Consider the following 15,685-nt stretch of genomic DNA (forward strand, 5'->3'; position numbering starts at 1 on the left):
TCAAAGTTTCCAGGGGTCGTAGCTAGGCTAGGCTATGCTCAGGCTCTGGGGCATGCGACATCAACGGGATGATGACAGACGAAAGTATGGCTTTGGTTCCCTATAGTAAATAGGGAGTAGGCTATAGTTTATTTAAGACTTTTAGAGCATGATAGGTGATGTTTGGCATGCTAGATAATACATGGTATTTATGTATTGTAGTGCTGCATGGTAGGCTTGGAACCTAGAGAGGAGCTTCTAGGATCTGCCTTAGTAAGGTAGGGAAGTATTATTCGAGATATCCAGATTGAGTATGCATGTATTATATGTTTGCATGTATTATTTGATTGCATGATTTATATGACACAACATGTCATGAATATGTTAAAGACATGACATATTGAGCTATATCCTTATGATATCCTGTAGTAGGGTATCTACCCTATCCTGTCAGTAGATGGTTGGACACATAAATTCGTGGCAGGTCACCAATATTAGTTGGACACATGATCTCGTGTCAGTTCACTTATATTTGGTTGGACACGTAGACTTGTTTTAGGTCACCATCAGGGTATGTAGGTCACTTCCTGTAGCGACGGCTCAGGATGCTACATACCCAAGGCCCAAGTCTGTTCTTGATCAGATATTCTTGACCTCATGTTTTGGTACCCATACACTTGAATACATGCACATATAATATTGTATACTCATAATCTCGTACTGGTCATGTTAGACTCACTTTCGGTTATTTTCTATTGTCTGGATACCCCATTCAATGGGACATATGTAGGTAGTTCTCTTGAGGATAGGAAGGTTAGATTGTGACCAAGGCTGAATGAAAGGGTTGAACACTAGGCTTTAATTTCTGGTATATAGCTTATTTAAAGTTCCGCATTTACTCTGATTAAGATTATTTAATGTTTAATTGCATGCTTAAGTTTCTGATTAGTAGGTGATAACGGTACAGGTCACTACATTTATGGTGTCAGAGCATGAAATAAGATCTTTGTGACATAGTATTGATTTTGGGTTATCCTTTGTAGGATTCCGAGTTTGATTCAATGACGAGCAGTATCAAGAATTGGAATAGAAAGATGTTTAGTCTTTTCCAAGATCGTCATTGCCAAGGTTGGCATCAGAGGTTCGTATTATGTGGATCCCAGCAGGATGGAGCTGGAAGAGAAGATCCAATTTTCAATGACAGATGCTTCTCAGGGTTGAATGGAATGTGTGACATGTAGTCATCCATTCAGCTTCGACCAAGGAAGCCACCCACCCCTGAAGACTCTCCATTAGTAGTTGGAGAGATTGTCAGAAAAATCTTGTCTCATCTACCAGATAAGGAACCCAACAATATTGGAAGGATCCTGTATATTAGTGAGATTAAATCTTTTAGATATTGCGAGGAAGAAGGTCTGCTGACATGCCTGCTTTGATGCTTTAGTGTATGGCGGACGGGAAACCTCATGTTCAAGATCAGTATACGGAATGAGAGAATTCCGCAAGAATTTAAATATTGTATTAAGTTTTGTGTTAAACAGTATTTCGGTTGTCATCAGTTGAATCAGATGTATTAAACATTTCAGTTAATTGATGTACTTATTTAATTGATGTATTGTACATCTTTCAATGTAATATTTTGATTAAGTTATGTATTACATGTGATTGTAATAAAAATTGTATTAGAACCTGGATTAATGGTTCAAGTATTGTAATATTTGATATTTTCTTGGTTTTATTGAATAAAGGATTGATCATTTGTTTAAATGTGTACCTGGGATTATATTATGCATGTTTCAGATAAATAGTTCTAGATGTTTTACCTAGAATATTTTAGTAAGTTAAGTGTTTTCCAGGAATGATGTGTATCATCAGGGGCATAATGAGAAATTATACAAAGTACTGTGGACTCTGTGAATAGTTGATTAGACTGAGGAGGAAGCGAAACCCTAAGTTTGTATTAATCTAGAAGTCTCTCATGTTTTCAGATGGTTATTCAGGAGGAGGCTACCTTATTCTAGTATTTTGAAATATTCATAGTGAAAGTATAATGATATTGGAAGTATCTCGTGAAGATTTAAGAGATTTGATATTTAAGGAAATTTGTTTTAGTCTGATTTTTTCAAAGATACATAGCGAGAATTTCTGTTGTTAGAACAGTCTTGGAAGGAATTTTCCTTGACAGGTAATCATTTTGAGCAGATAAGTTTTTGGTTTTTGATTTGGGATTTCGGGATTTAATCCAAGAGTTTAGTTGAATTGGTATTCAACAGGATTGAATTGTCAGATGCTTGCAGACTCGGGATTTGAGTTGTGCTTCTGTAAAATTATGAAAGTTTTCTTTGACCAATGATTTTGGTCCAGATAAGAATGTTGCTCAGTAATGATGGAAATCATTAAAGAATTAGGAATGAGTTATGCCAGGATGCTGATGACTGTCGGGTTTCGATATTGTATAGTAAGTGCGACCTTATGTCGGTGTACTCTAGAAGGATTCTTCTGTTCCAGTTCGGAATTTTAGGAAGACTTACCTCAGTCTCGATGTATGCACAGTCATAGAAATGGGTACAACTATCAGGAAAATATTCAAGATTTATTTGAGTCTTCTAGAAATTATTCTTCATGTTGGATTAGTGTCAAGGTTTGTGATGAGTTATCATATGATTTCGTCAGAGTTACATATTTTGATTTCCGTGGATAGAATAATTTTGGAAGGATTCCTTGACAAGTGTATATTCTGGACGGATAGTTTTTGCATATAGTACTGGGGGAGAACCCGGATAATTAACCAGTATTATCTTATTCTATCAGAAATGTAAGTAATGATCAGGGATATTATCATCATGATAAATTGAGATTCTAAGTGATGGATTTACTTAGATAAGTTTTCCCTGTAAGAACTGGAATATGATTTTTGGATTGTCAAGTAAAAGAAAATTTTTCATCAGGACACCGAGATGACTTATACTGGGAGACGTGAACTATGATCAGGACTAGAATTAGTGGAGTATATTTCCAATGTTACTCTGGAAGTCTTTTTTTACTTCAGAGGGTGATGGAAAATTTACCCATTCTAGAGATCATCGCAACAGTTACATTAAAGTATAACATAGTGTCAGTATGATAACTTTGCGAAAGATACTTTATCTTATTGGTGGATAGAACTGTGATGGGATAAGTGTTTCCTGACTAGGAACATTTTGCATCAAAAGAGTTTGGGATCTACAAGATGATTGATCTAGTTAGTGTCTGATAGATGTCAAGAGCCTGCTAAGTTATAGCATGAATTCGACAGTATGAGAATTCACTTGGATAGTGAAAGTTGAGCACTTAGGTGTTCATGTTTGCTTTGAAATAGTTAATTAAACTGGTGCAATATTAGTACCCAGTTACTATTTGTAACTATCGTCTAATGCAGTCAGATATAGACGTAGTTGTTTTCAAGAGGAATATCAGATATTATGGAACAAGTATGTGTTTCGAGATAGTGATTAAGATGTAATAGAGTTGTCAGGATGGTTTATTCTGATAATTACATCTACACGATTAGACTGGTGTCATCAAGTATTTAAGTTCTAGTATCGTGAATAAGAGATATCTCTAGTTTTGAGATATGATGATACAAGTGACAGTTTAATGTTTAAGAGACTTGACTCTGATTTGAGTATTAAATTTAAAAGAATTCCAGTGATTTTGACCAGTGTTTGGATCAATGGGATGTCACTGCGAGAAAATGATTAAGTTTCTTATGCTTGTTGTGAACAGTGATGATCTAGAATCATTGATATCAGTTGAGATATCTGATGACCATATGACTGATCATGGAATCTAGTAGGATTGCATCAAGTGTTTTAGACTTAGGAAAAGAAAACAGCCGAGATATATATTTATATCTGGTCTGGCAGGATCGCTAATTCTCCTGGGTGTCTATTGGATGCATTAGATCGTCAAATGATTGGATATAGATTTGATAAAAGCAGAGTTATGAATTTTTTTATTATCAAATGACGTTGCTTGTGAATTATGATATCCGAAAAATAGTTAGTCAAGATTCAGTGAGAATCTGAGGAGTTCAGGAAATTGAGAAGTTTGGACAACATCGTTGTGACAAGTATTATGACACGGTACAAGTCCTTAGTGTGAGGATTTGAGTACTAGATTTTGATAAAAAGGAATGGAGCATTTAAGTACTAGAATGTTTCTTGATGTTGAGTGAGCCAACAGATTTAGATTGAACATCGACAATCCATAGATTTGTATCATAAATATCAATTCCTGAGTGGAAATAGAAATTCTCACAATGAATTTGTGAACCAATTGCCGATATTGTCGAGGAATTATGGTACAGTTAGGATTGTGATGTACTGACTCACCAAGACAACATAATACTTTTGTGTAATCGAGATGTCACTTTTGACAGTAGTGATTGATTACACATTCGAGAGATCGTGAATCTGGCTTATCTATAAGCATTTCCAAAAGTGGAAATTTTAGAATTTGTTTCTAGATTTTGGGAAAGTTTATCAGCATGTCGTTGGGATTATTCTCAGTAAAAGTACAGCCGATCATCTGGAGATTGATGATCAGTTAGAATAGAGTATCTGTATTTCAAGATTATATTACGAGCTTGCAATATGGACTTTGGCCAGCTTAGAAAGATTAGGTTCTGATAATTGAAGTTGGGTGCAATACCAGTTATTACAGCAGTAATGGTATGACACCATTTGAAAAGTTATCACAATATTAATGATGAGGCACCATTTGAGAAGTTGTATGAACAAGGATGTTATACTCCAATGTTCTGAGAAAAAGCTTTGAGATGTAAAAGATTGAAGAACCAAGAGTTAATTCTCGGAGCATTGTTAGAGCTATTTAACCAGGAAAGATATCTCTAGGGTTTATTGGTCTAATTGGGTTATTTGACAATAACATGATATATAGTTCAAGCAAGTATTCCTATTTTATGGGATAGTATCCACAATGTGTTTTATGTATCACTGTTAAGATAACTCGTGATAGATAAGTTTTACATCATAAGATTATCCAAGGTACTGTGGATACCGATTTGACTTATGTGGATAGACTTTTGCGTATCACAGGTCATAAGGGTAAGATAGATATTACGCGACAAGATCATTTCACTTGTTCTAGTTCAGTAACAGAGCCGAGGCACTGAAAAAGCCACTTGGGAACTTGAGATCCGTATGCGTACAGACTATCCAGAGTTGCTTTGGATAATGTTATATTTCAATTGTAATATTGTAAAAGGTTTAGTTTGAATAAAAGATGTTTATTCAGTATTAAATGTATCCAGTACTTAAGATTGTACGAGGACGAAATATATTAAGTAGGGGGAGAATGTAGTAATCCGGTTCTATTTTACAAGATTAAGTTGCTAATCATGTTTAGATTTAATAAAACATGATTAAGGGATTTTAATATGATCTAACGAACCAAGGAATTGGGTCCAGAATGCCCAAAAAATGCTAAATGGACTTATTTGGTCTCGGACAGTTCGGAGGGTCTGAACCAGATCGGAACCAGCGAAGCCAGTTTGAAAGCAATGGGAGCGATCGGAACATCCGACTAGGAGATCAGAGCTTCCGATCTGCATCATTTGAGACGTGGCATTAGAGCTTGTACACGTAGCTGCATGCAGGAGATCGGAACCTCCGAAGTGCATATTGGTGTTTTCGATCTTAGCCAATGGACACATTGCATGCATGCATCGATCGGAGCTTCTGATCAGGCGATCGGAGCTTCCGATCGTCGTCTATAAATAGGGGTCCAAATTCCTCATTTTGAAATGCCAAAAATCCTCTCCTCTCCCGTAATGGCTCTATTTTAAGGGCTTCTGAACTCTTTATTTAGGAGTTGGAGTAGGAAGTAGTATATTTTTATAGTACGGACAATGTCCGTAGTAGCGGCCAAGTGGCGAAGCTTTGGTAAGGTTTCCAGGGGTCGTAGCTAGGCTATGCCCAGGCTCTGGGACATGCGACATCAGCGGGCTGATGACGGAGGAAGGTATGTCTTTGGTTACCTATAGTAAATAGGGAGTAGTATATAGTTTATTTAAGGCTTTTAGAGCATGATAGGTGATGTTTGGCATGCTAGATAATACATGATATTTATGTATTGTAGTGCTGCATGGTAGTCTTGGAACCTAGAGAGGAGCTTCTAGAATCTGCCTTAGTAAGGTACGGAAGTATTATTCAAGATATCCAGATTGAGTATGCATGTATTATGTGTTTGCATGTATTATTTGATTGCATGATTTATATGACACAACATGTCATGAATATGTTGCATACATGAGCATCTTGAGTTATATCCTTATGCTATCCTGTAGTAGGGTATCTACCCTATCCTGTCAGTAGATGGTTGGACACATAGATTCATGTTAGGTCACCAATATTAGTTGGACATATGAGCTCGTGTCAGGTCACTGATATTTGGTTGGACACGTAGACTTTTGTTAGGTCTCCATCAGGATATGTAGGTCACCTCCTGTAGCGACGGCTCAGCATGCTACATACCTAGAGCCCAATTTTGTTCTTGATCATATATTCTTGACCTTTTGTGTAATGCCCCGAAAAATACCCAATTAAATAATTTATGAGAATTGGAATTAAATTTTTAAGTTTCATAAACTAAAGGACTGAAATTTAAGTTTGGAGATAATCATGGACTAGATTGCAATTTTGGGAAAGATCGGGGACTAAACTGTAAATATGGGTTGACCTATTAATTGCATCAATTATTAAGATTATATGCATGTGATATGCATTCACCCATTTTCATAAGAAGCACCATGAGGGGGAGAGAAAGCCATAGCCATGGCTTTTCAAGCTTTCCAAGCCCGATCCAAGGAAATCCAACGTGTAGAATTTTGATTTGAGCACGGTTTTGCGATCCTCGCAACAAGAGCTACGTTTCTACGTAAGTATGATTAAATTCTACCAAGTTATAATTTTGATATGTTGTTGGATTCGGGTTTTTATGGTATAAATATGTTATTGAGATAATGGAGATGGTATATCTAAGACGGTTTGAGAAAATACCATCGTTTGAACATGTTTTTGATTTTTGAAGAATTTTTGGAATTTCTGGAAATTTTGGATCATGGATTTCTAAATTTAAGGATGATTTTGATGATGATATTATGATGGAATTGTGATAATATTGATGTTGAGAATTTTGGAAATACTCGATTTTTAGACGTTATGTCGTCGGGTTGAATTTTGAATAAATTGTTAATGGATTATTTTAGCAAGGATGGCAAGGAACGATATTGAGAAATAATGTTGTCCATTTCAGATTTTGAATTGGAATTTATTGAATTGGAATCGCAAGAAATCGATTTGTTTAGAGTTAGATCAAGATTGAGATTGATTATTGTTCGAAATGCGATTTTTGGATCGAACAAGAAATTGATATGAATTTCATATGATTGTAGCTTTCAAGACTTGAGCATTTCCGGACTTGAAATTGAGGTATGGATAGACAATGAAAAGCTTGGGATTGAATCCTCGAGAAGATTTTGAGATTCTCGAGCCCAATAAAATCACACACTTATTTGCTATATTATTTGAATTATATGAAATGACTGAATAGCATGAAATTTTGAATTTCATTTTATTCGATGATTATCGATATATGATTCATGCTAATGATTTGATATATGAAATGAGATGCTTAGATTGAGCAGAGATTTTGATATATTGAATTGCATCATCTCATTCATATTGAACCAGACTTTGTTCAGATTTGATAGCAGACTTTCCTAGATTGCAGCGGACGTTTGGGTCTATATTTGAGTGGCATGGAATGTAGAGCAACTTCCATGACCAGAATACTCTATATAGGAGTGCCGAAGTCCGGGGTTGAGAAGCTCAACGCCCACCCCGATTGAGAGAGTAGGTGGTTACGTTGTGTTTTTTTTTTCCTTGGGATCCCTAAGATCAAGATTCAGACTGAATCAGAGAATTGATAACCCCAGATTCTTGAGCATGAATTTCTTCCATGCATTATCCATTTGAGATTACTTATGGATTTATATTGATATCATTGAAATGATTAAATGCTCATTTGTTTCTGTCATTCATACTGAGTTTTTATACTCACCGGTTTTCCGGCTATTGCTTTGTCTTGTGTGTGTGCATTGCAACAGGTGGTTCGGGGTCAATCTTTAGATAACCTTAAAGATTTGAAATGAGAGTAGAAGTGGAGCACGGGTCTAGCAGACGAATAATTTTAAATACATGTTGAAAACATGTTGAATTTTTTAGTGTTCAAACTTGTTTCATTTTACACTCGTTTGAATGATTTTCAAACATCTCTTTATTGTATATTGTAATCAAGACTTTGAGAGGTCACCATTCCGGGTTTTTGGAGCAAGAAAAGAAGAAACAAATTGAGATTTTCGAAGCCCCAGCGCTCCCGCGCATCCTGTGCGCAATTTTGCGCAACAGAGGCGCGCCCGCGCCTCCTACTCTTAAAAAAAAAAAAATTCTTTCCGCGACGCGTTTTTGCCTCGCCAAATGTCATATTGATTATTTTTTTAATATTTGCACCCGAGGTCTCCACATTGTGTCTTAGTACCTGTACACTTGCATACATGCACATATAATATTGTATACTCATGCTCTTGTACTGAGCATGTTAGGCTGACTTCCGGTTATTTTTTGTTGTCTGGATACCCCATTCAATGAGCAGATGCAGGTAGTTCTCCTGAGGATAAGAAGGTTAGGTGGTGACCAAGGCTGGATAGCTGGGTTGACCAAGAGGCTTTAATTTATGGTATATAGCTTATTTAAAGTTTTGCATTTACTCTGATTAAGATTATTTAATGTTTAATTTCATGTTTAAGTTTCTGGTCAGTAGATGTTCACGGTGCGGGTCACTACACTAACACTACGATGATCTTTGTCGAGTGTGTGGATGTTCCCAGCGGAGTTGATCTTATATGGTACTATACAATCATTGGCACCTAAACTAAGCAAGATATTACAGTTGACCAGTACCCGTCATTTTCATACATCATAGTAGGTTTGTGTACTCGTACTTACGTTCTGAGCGTAGTTCGGTAATGTCCTTGTATTTTTGTTTCTTGGACATCCCATTCGTCTAGACAGGGCTCAGGTTGGGCGAGACTAGTGGTTCGAGATAGTGTTGAGTTTGGACCAATGGCCACCGTGTTGTGTTTCTTCTTCAAGGTTGTTTCATTAGGTTTTGATACTATTTTTGATTTGGTTGTATAACGCTATTGCTACTTTGGTTTTTTTGTCACCGGTTGTATACTGCCGGTTTGGGTTGTTAACTCGTTTTATTTCCGTTGTTTGATTATGGTTTTAAGATTATCTTTAATTGCATGATTAATAAGTGAATTAGTAGGTGATCCATCCAGGTTGAGTCCCTACATTTATGGTATTAGAGCATGCTTGATATTTGGGACTTAGTGAGGCACTTTTGGGTTTTGATGTGCGCTACTTCTTCCAGATGGTTGGTAGAGACGATGAGAGTCACGGTAGTGTAGGTCGTTGGGGAGAAGATGATGATGCACCTAGACGTCACCATGGTCACCCCCATCACTGCGAGGATATATGTCGTTTTGAGATTCACAGGTTTCTTATGATGGAGCCGAAGACTTTTGGCCGGATGAGAGACTCCGAATGTAACGACCCAAAACTCTGAGACGTTACATTCTTAAAATTTTGGGGAGATTTTGCGGAAATATAAAAACATTAAATTCTTAGCTGTGCCAAAAGTTTTAAAAAGGTGTAATGCCCCGAATTTATCTTTATTGACTTTATTTGAGATAATCAGATATTACAGAGTTCAAGAGCCGACTTGATTTTGATCAGGGTCCTTTTTGCAAAATTTTGGATTTTTCAGGGACTGTAATGAAATTTTGGACTTAAATAGATATTTAAGCTTGCTTTTAATCTTCTTCCTCCCCCCATCCTTCTCCTCCACGCCTCTCCCCCCATTGATGAACCAAAGCGAGAGCTTCAAGCTTTCTGATTTTCATCCCGAGCTCGATCCGTCTATAAGAATTTATTTCTGAAGGCAGATTAGCGATCACGGCAGCGAGAGCTTCGTTCTATCGTAAGTTTTTCTCCGATCAGATACATTCTATTTTTCGGATGTTGTTAGAATCTATTCAATTTTGAGTATGTTGTTCTTGGCAGAGTTCTGATCGTTTATTGTCTGTCAGTTTTGAAATAGAGCGTCATTCGGAATTGTTATGATTTTTGGAGGGATTTTCGAAAAAATGAGTTTTGTGATTTGTTGGAATCAGATTGTTATGGTTGAATGTTGGTTGATTTGAGTTTATTGGATTGATATTATGTTGTCTGCAATTTTGGTTTGATTAGAATATAGCCGTTATGCCGCCGGTTTGAGTTGAGGGCTATAGTTGGGTTGAGCTGATTGAGCCATTTTCAGTCATGGTTGAATGTCGATAGTGATCTCGGTCCTTTATTACTTCTTTTTCAGATTCGTTTGAAGGCCGTTGAGTTGCGAGGTTGCAGGAGTTGTATCGTTTTAGAGATTGTAGCCGGTATAGTATCGATTCTCTTATTATCGACTAGGAAGTTTGATTGAATCTTGAATGAGTTTATTATTGTTGTTTCCAGGTTGGAGCATCGATGTTTGAAAGAGGTATAAGACGACTTAGACTGGAATGGAACGAGTGACTCGAATTCAACTTGATTCGAGTGTTTCGGAAAAATCACATACTCGCATGTTAATTGATTTACTTGAATTTATTGAATGAGTTATGATTTGCATTGCATTCATATTGAGCCAATGGATTTTATTTCATTTTGAGTTAGACGTTCTGAGAACTATTGTGACGCCCGGGGCTGATGAGGCATGGAGTGATCGCCGGTGCCAAGAGGTTGCACGGACAATGAGCGGCTCCTGGTAGGCTTCTAGGCGGAGGGAGACATGAATGAACCGATCTCGTGCCGGAATGAGAGAGGATTCTGAGACTGTGTAGGTATGGGACTACATAGTTGAGGAGGGCTTAAAAGATTTCATATGTACTGCTCATATCAAGAAGGTGCATCTTCTTTTCGGGAGCTCATCACATAAGAACTCCAAAGTTAAGCGTGCTTGACTTGGGGAAATTATAGGATGGGTGACCCCCTGGGAAGTTTCTCAGGGTGCGTGTGAGTGAGGACATAAGCACGCTGGAAAGACCCGTCTTGATACAGTGGGGCGTTACAACTATAGTATGGGGCATTGGCAGGCGATTTACTGCAATGACCAACTTAACTCTATATAATTGCTTCAGAGTCTAGAGGATTGAAATATGCACTATCCACCTCGAGGGGAGAGTCGGTGTGATTTGTGTGATATTTCATCCTCGGGATCCCAATAGAGGAAAAGAGTAGAGAACCTTTACCTTGTGATTATCCAGACTTGATAATCCCATATTTTAAAGACATGCATTGCATTTTATGCATTTGAATTGAGTTTAGACAGGCTTTTGGAATTGCTTGTCTTGTATATATATATATATATCATGTTTTGATATATTAATTGATATGCATGTTTTGTCTCTTTTACTGGGAATTGTATTCTCACCGGATTTATTCGGCTGTTGTCTTATCTTTGTATGTGTGCTTGGAAACAGGTGGGGCAGGACCGAGTCAGAGATCGCATGGCTAGGTGGTCGAGTTGATAGAGTGAGGCCTTGGTGTTTTAGATATCGACTATGTAATCGAACTTAGATTGGATTCGTACTCGTTATGCTTTGTATTGAATAAGCTAGACTGAAGCATGTTCTACTAGTTTGAGATTGTATAACCCTAGAACTATCTTGTATTGAAGCTTGTATGATGTTTGGATGAATTATGTATTGGTTTATGCATGATTTAGATTGAGTTTGGACAAGTTTTCTGATGTATTTTAAGTTCAGAACTATCACCAATCGATCTGTAAGATGTGACCGATCGAGCGAGTGAGTTTTAGCCAAGTTTCTGTTTTTCTGAAAACTTGCCCGATCGATCGGTAAGATCTTACCGATCGAGCGGTACACTATTCACAAAAAAAAAATTATTGATTTATCTCTTGGATCTTTTTATGATTATCGATAGGATTAATTTTTGATTAAATGATTAGAATCGAGGTCTCACAAAAGGTATATTCAATACAAGCATACAATCCAAAAGAAACATTCGAGAACGAAAATGGTTTTCCTCCAATATAACATAAAACTTGCACAGTTAAAACATTTCTCTCTCAACACATCGCACTCATGCATCGCTCGCTGGCCCGACTGTCTGCTCCTCCTCGTGTCCGACTTCAAACTCATCGATATATGCATCTAGAGCATCATTACCTGCACCATTCATGTATAGTGAGTCTAAAGACTCAATAAGTGAAAACATACATATCATTAACATAATTAAAATCAAAATACTTTAAACTTGAATAACTTGAACTTAAACATAATGTAATAACACATAACATTACTTCTTTGATTTTTGACAAAATATATGTGATAAATGCATTTTATGCACTTAATTTATATATGATTTGACTTGGCTTTTGTTATGTATGGAGTGAATTTTATGCATGTTAGTTGTTTTTGTGAGATGCAAGGAATGACGCAAAAGTAGAGAGAAGAAGCGGAAAGCCGAATTACGGACATCAAAATTCAGAAAATTACTGGGAATTTTTAAGAGATCAAATCCAATCTTTATCATTCAGAATAAAGTTGAGGATGTTTTAAAGCTACTGTCAAAGTTTTAGCTCAATCCGATGCTTAGATTGTGAGATATGAATATTTGAAAACTGTCGCGTAGCTGGAAAATTGAATGGCGCATATGCGGGAAAATGTGGTGCATATGCAGAGAAAGGCAGGGATTTAAGAAAGAAAAATGGCGCATATGCGGTAAAACTTCATGCATATGCGGTAATTGGCAGGGAATTGAAGAAACGAAGAACGCATATGCGGCAAAAGTTCATGCATCTGCGCAAAAGATCAGAAATCTGAGAAGGGAAGAAGAACGCAAATGCGGCCTAATCTAATGCATATGCGTGAAAGTCCAGCAATTGAGAAACAACGAAAAGTGCATCTGCGCATGATTTAACGCTTCTGCGGGTAGAGGAATTTCGAAAATATTACAGAGTTTGAAAAATTTTGGAGACGTGATCTTGGGCTTGATTGTGGGTTTCTAAACACATATAAAATGGATTCACACGCACAAATCTAGGGGGCGGCCGGATAACAACACAAGAGAAACGCAGCAACACTTCAGAATCTGAAGCTGCAGCACGTGAAGAAGATTGAGAGAAGAAAGGTTGTACACGTGAAGGAGAAGAAATCTGGAAAAACATCGAAGACGAAGGACGCAGACACTACTTCGGCTTTGTTTTCTTAATCTTTTCTTCTTTAATTCTAAACTTGATGTCTAGTTTCATGAACATGATTTATTTTTGCTTATTTTTCACCATGAACTAAATTTATTAGTTTAGAGGTAGACAAATCTTGACTGAAAACCATGATTGAGATATTTTGATTTATACAATTGAAGTATTCACACAATTTATTTGTGTTTTCCTGATTTTAATGCTTTCAATTTACTGGTCATAGATTGAATGATATTTTATTTAGAATCTATCACTCGAGAGAGGAGATTTTTAATACGACATAGAAAAATACATCTTTGGTGTTTATATTGTTCGAGAGGCATATAACTCCATAGAAGTCATTGAAAAATTCTAGAGCTATTTACCGGATTTAATAAGTGAACTTAGATAGAGATATTGAGTTGGCTATTGAATACGAATTTCTGCTTGACACTCGAGAGAGGTAGTAGAAAATAATAGGGATTCTTGGCTAATAAATTAGAAGAATTTATAATTAAACAATCATTAGAAATAAATTATGGTGGAAAGTCAAGTGAACTCGAACCTCTGGCATTAATCGCTTATTGAATTTTCATCTCGTGAATTCGTGGTTATTCAAATTTATTTCTTACAAATTTTAGTTTTATTAAAAATCAAACCATTTTCGTAGCTCTACATAGAATTAGGATTTTATTAGTTGCAAATATTCGATATAATATCATTTATTCATTCTCCGTGGGATCGACTTGGACTTAATTCCTATATTATAACTTGATATCGTGCGCTTGCGAGCGAAAACACGCAACAAGTTTTTGGCGCTGTTGCCGGGGAGTGAATTTTATTTGATTTATATTAAATTATGCTAATTAGTCTTAATTTTGATTTAGAGCATTTTATTTTATTTTGTTAATTCTAATTTTAAATATTTCTCTTGTTTATACAGTTTATGCAAAAAAGTCAAAGTTACGACTCACTGCTCTTTGATCCGGAAATCGAGAAAACTGCTAAAGCTTTGAGAAAAGCTAGAAAAGAAGAGTTGCAACAAATGGCTGAAGAAAGGGAAAAAGCTGCCAATAATGCTCCGGTACCGATCAGATATCACTTTCGACCGGTGATCAATACTCATTATTCTGGGATAGCTCGGCAGAATATCACAACAAATAATTTTGAGTTGAAGCCATCTTTGATTAATATGGTGCAATAGAATCAGTTCAGGGGTGCAGCTATTGAAGATCCAAATCTGCATCTGCGTACTTTTCTGGAGATTGCTGACACAGTCAAGATTCATGGTGTTACTGAGGACACCATCAGACTACGATTGTTTTCGTTCTCTCTTAGGGACAATGCTCGTAGTTGGTTGCAGTCACTACCTCTTGGGAGCATCACTACATGGGAAGACATGGCATCTAAATTTCTGGCTAAGTATTTTTCTCCTGCCAAGTCTGCCCAGCTGAAAATTGAGATCACTACTTTCAAACAGAAAGATTTTGAGCAGCTTTATGAAGCTTGGGAGCGGTACAAGGAGTTGGAAGTGTCCAAACCATAATTTTCCTGATTGGGAAAATATTGAGTTATTCTACAATGGTTTGAATGGCCTAACGGGGATTTCTATGGATTTTGCTGGTGGTGGTTCAATACTCTCTAAATTTCCTGCGGATGCATATGAGATTCTTGAACATATGACTATTAACAGTTATCAGTGGCCGAGTGAGAGATCTGCGATAAGGAAGCCTGCTGGAATTCATGAGGTTGACGCATTCACTGCTTTAACTGCTCAGATGGCTACTATTTCTACACAGTTGGCTGCACTGACCAAAGGCAATCAAGTTTATATTAAGACAGCATTGCTGGCGACTGCCGTAAATTCTGCTGATGGATTTGAGAGTGTGGAGCAAGCTCAATATGTGAACAAGAGAAATTACAACAACTATCGAGGTAATCCTGTACCCAATCAATATCATCCTAGTTTGCGTAATCATGAGAATTTTTCATATGCAAATAATAATAATAATAATAATGTGTTGAATCCTCCTCCGGGATAAAATACAAATAAGGGTGAGGGTAAGCCTCCTTTGGAGGATGTTGTTAATGCTTTTTTGCAGGAATCGAGCAAGAGGATGGCGAGGACTGAGACTCACCTTGACAGCTTAGAGACGCATGTGGCCAACATGGGTGCTGTATTGCAATCCATGGAGACTAGCATTGGGCAGTTGGCAAACGCACTGAAAGATAATAACAGAGGCCAATTTCCAAGTAATACTGAGGTGAATCCCAAGGAGCAGTGTAATTCTATCACGTTGAGGAGTGGGAAGCAGGTGGATAATAAAGAGGGAAAATCTGAGCA

The 15,685-nt window shown here is 36.9% G+C and overlaps 1 pseudogene; it reads right to left on the reverse strand.

Moving 5' to 3' along the window:
- Positions 1 to 14,789: 14,789 nt before the first annotated feature.
- Positions 14,790 to 14,890, reverse strand: LOC140885840 (small nucleolar RNA R71; annotated as a pseudogene).
- Between the last annotated feature and the right edge of the window lie 795 nt (positions 14,891 to 15,685).

The sequence above is a fragment of the Henckelia pumila genome, chromosome 2 (assembly GCF_033568475.1).
Source record: "Henckelia pumila isolate YLH828 chromosome 2, ASM3356847v2, whole genome shotgun sequence".
Classification (NCBI taxonomy): Eukaryota; Viridiplantae; Streptophyta; class Magnoliopsida; order Lamiales; family Gesneriaceae; genus Henckelia; species Henckelia pumila.